We start from the raw sequence: 4246 nt of genomic DNA on the forward strand, positions 1-4246 counted from the left end.
AACCCATTTTCCTAATGGAAAAAAAAAAGAACGCACGAGAAAAATGACCATCAGTTATTTATATACAGCCCAGGCTTCAGCATGCGACAAAAGTGATCACTGCTGACCTACAGTTGTCTTCAGAAATTAGCTCCACCATCTTCATGGAGGTTGGAGATGAAAGACAGAGTGAGCCAGATGACCACTGCCCACAGCCTTTCCTTAGGGAGGTTCTATGGCTGAACTTCATGAAATAGTTTCCTTAGACATTACATGGGCTTGGTCTCTGCTGATACCATTTAGGTCAATAATTTGGCCAAGTAATCAGAAAGATAACAGAAGAGGTTGGCAATGAAGTATGTAGAAAAATGGCCCATATACTCTCCTTTGCTTTTATGAGTATATTACAAGGCCAAAAATAAATATAATACAAATCCCCTGTATTTGCTAGAGTCTGGGGAATACAAAGCATATTGACTCTTGAGATTTTTCAGTGTGTGAGTGTGTGTGTGTGTGTGTGTGTGTGTCTGTGCACCTTCTCCCTTACTGAATGACATATTTCATGCAGCTGTGTAAAGATACCCCCTGCCCTGCCTCGCCTTCCCTGGATATATGGGGAAATGCTCCTCTGTAGTATATTGTGCAGAGAAGGCAGTGGCACCCCACTCCAGTACTCTTGCCTGGAAAATCTCATGGACGGAGGAGCCTGGTAGGCTGCAGTCCATGAGGTCGCTAAGAGTTGGACACGACTAAGCAACTTCACTTTCCCTTTTCACTTTCATGCACTGGAGAAGGAAACGGCAACCCACTCCAGTGTTCTTGCCTGGAGAATCCCAGGGAGGGGGGAGCCTGGTGGGCTGCCGTCTATGGGGTTGCACAGAATTGGACACGATTGAAGCGACTTAGCAGCAGCAGCAGTATATTGTGAAAAGAGATGGGTGGCCAGGCCCACTGATGAATACACTGAAATGTTCCCCCTAAGTCATAAGTAAATCTGTTGGCTTTTAAAGTTGTTCTTGCTGTTGTTCAGTCGCTCAGTCCCATCTGACTCTTTGCGACCCCATGGACTGCAGCATGCCAGGCTTCCCTGTCCTTCACCATCTCTCAAAGCTTGCTCAGACTCACGTCCATTGAATTGGTGATGCCATCCAACCATCTCATCCTCTGTCGCCCCCTTCTCCTCTGGCCTTCAATCTTTCCAAGCATCAGGGTCTTTTCTGATGAGTTGGTTCTTTGCATCAGGTGGCCAAAGTATTGGAGCGTCAGCTTCAGCATCAGTCCTCCCACGTAATATTTGAGCTTTAGAGCTACTCTGACCTGCACTTTGGCGTTGGTGGCCCCCATGTCATGGTTTTGAAGCTATCTCGTTCCTGCTGCTTGTGGCACTGGCTGCCCTGTCATTGATGAAGTCAGGTGAGTTCTTCTCTGAAAGCAGAGTCTGTCTACCTGCCATCCTGGGGGAGTTATGCTTCCCGGATTCTCTCCAACTGGAAACATCCCTGAGTTGCTCTCAGCCCTGCTCCTAAGCTCAGAGTATCCGGGGTAGCTCCTGATTCTATTTACTTTTCTGGGACCAAGGCACCTTCCTGGGGAGGCTCAGTCTTAGGGATAGGGTGATGAGGTGCTAGGAAGGGGCCACTGAAGACACCCACGTGCTGCTACGTCCACAGGTGGGCGCATTAGACTTCCGTGCTGCTCTGGTTCTATTTCCCTCACTCAGTGCTAAAATAGATAATCACACTGAGATGGGGGTCAGGCCAGTCAAACAAAGGAACTCTGAGGTTGGCCTGCAATGTGAAAACTGTCAATTATCCTATTTTATGTCCTCCCTGCTTTTCTCGGAGCAGGGTCCTCATTTCCATTAGACCAATTTGGTACAATGCTGCATGTTCTAATCCTTTTACCATCTTATCTGAACAAGAGAAATGAGTGCAAATGAATGGGGAGGAGGCTAGGGAGGGAGGGAAGGAAGAAAAGGACACGGGAAGGAAGGAAGAGAATCCTTTTGAAGGGTGATTTTTCACTCCCGTCTTGACAATTTGTTAAAAGCCGATGTAACATCCTAATGACAGCAGGTTGCTGCTATACAACGAGGGTGATTCTAAGTCAGAAGTGACCTGTTTTAAAACCTTGGTTATCTAATTTTGAGACTCTTAGTCTAGAAACAAGGAGGTCCTCCCAGATTCCGTGTGGTTTCTCTGTGGAACACAGAGCATGGCTCAGAAGACCCTGGGCACAGAGAATCAGGGCCCCACCTGTGGGCCACCTTCTCAGGAGTTGAGGACAGTGCGTCACAGTACAGTGAAGTGAGGAGGTTAACCCTTTCCTCTATGACCTATCACAGGCATACATAGCAAAATATTTGAAAACACCTCATATTTGTTTTTCGTGGCTGTAGAACAAATTATGACAAAGGGGCTTCCCAGGTGATGCTAGTGGTAAAGAACTCACCTGCCAATGCAGGAGATGTAAGAGATGTGGGTTCAATCCCTGGGTGGGGAAGATCCCCTGGAGGAGGGCATGGCAACCCCCTCCACTATTCTTGCCTGGAGAATCTCATGGACAGAGAAGCCTGCAGTCCAAATAGGGTTGCATAGGGCTGCAGTCCATAGGATTGCAATGAGTCAGACAAGACTGAAGTGCCTTAGCACATTAAACGATGTATGTTATCCCTGTTTCTATTGGTCGGGAACAAGCACAACTTTACTGGGTCCTCTGGTCAGGGTCTCACGAGGCTGCAGGTAAGGCTTCAGCCAGGCTGTGTTCTCACTGGAGGTTCCACTGGAGAAGAGTCTGTCTACATGCGTGTCAGGCTGTAGGCAGAATTCATTTCCCTGCAGTCGTGTGACCGAGAGCTCTTACTTTTTGCTGGTTCTGGGCTGGAGGTGGCCCATAGGTCCTTGCCACATGGGCTTCTCCAAATTTACTGCTTGCTTCCTCAAGCCTGCTAGAAAGGGTTCCAGCTCCAGGATGCTAACACAGAATGGTGACCACCACCTTTGCGTGTTCTTGTTGACTAGCCGAAGTTCCGGGCCCTGTCCACACTAAAAGGAAGGGGATCACACAAAAGCGTGGGCTCCAGGAGGTGAGGTCACTGGTGTGTGTGTGTTGGGGGGGGTCACCAAGGATTTGTCTACCACACACCTGGAATCTCTTCCCACCTCTCTCATCACTCTGACTTTATTGGAATTCTCTCCCAAACCATCTGAAGCCATATTCTCTAAGGATCTTCAGTGGGGTCACTAGCCATACCAGGTTGCCCCAGACTGGTTTAGTTGAGCACTGAAAGTCCTGCATTCTGGGAAACCCCTCCATCTCAGGCAAACCAGAACAGCTGGTCGTTCTAAGCAGACCTCAGGTCCTCTTTGGTTTCTCTTCCCCACCGCCCCCCCCCCCCCCCAGTATTAGGGATAAATTCTGACAGAATGTGGTCCACTGGAGAGGGAATGGCAAATCACTTCAGTATTCTTGCCTTGAGAACCCCATGAACAGTATGAAAAGGCAAAATGATAGGATACTGAAAAAGGAACTCCGCAGGTCAGTAGGTGCCCAATATGCTACTGGAGATTAGTGGAGAAATAACTCCAGAAAGAATGAAGGGATGGAGCCAAAGCAAAAAGAATACCCAGCTGTGGATGTGACTGGTGATAGAAGCAAGGTCCGATGCTGTAAAGAGCAGTATCGCATAGAAACCTGGAATGTCAGGTCCATGAATCAAGGCAAATTGGAAATGGTCAAACAAGAGATGGCAAGAGTGAATGTCTACATTCTAGGAATCAGTGAACTGAAATGGACTGGAATGGGTGAATTTAACTCAGATGGCCATTATATCTACTACTGCGGGCAGGAATCCCTCAAAAGAAATGGAGTGGCCATCATGGTCAACAAAAGAGTCTGAAATGCAGTACTTGGATGCAATCTCAAAAACAACAGAATCATCTCTGTTCGTTTCCAAGGCAAACCATTCAATATCACAGTAATCCAAGTCTATGCCCCAACCAGTAACGCCGAAGAAGCTGAAGTTAAACGGTTCTATGAAGACCTACAAGACCTTTTAGAACTAACACCCAAAAAAGATGTCCTTTTCATTATAGGAGACTGGGATGCAAAAGTAGGAAGTCAAGAAACACCTGGAGTAACAGGCAAATTTGGCCTTGGAATATGGAATGAAGCAGGGCAAAGACTAATAGAGTTCTGCCAAGAAAATGCACTGGTCATAACAAACACCCTCTTCCAACAACACAAGAGAAGACTCTATACATGGACA

The sequence above is a fragment of the Bison bison genome, unplaced genomic scaffold (assembly GCF_000754665.1).
Source record: "Bison bison bison isolate TAMUID 2011002044 unplaced genomic scaffold, Bison_UMD1.0 scf7180017864322, whole genome shotgun sequence".
Classification (NCBI taxonomy): Eukaryota; Metazoa; Chordata; class Mammalia; order Artiodactyla; family Bovidae; genus Bison; species Bison bison.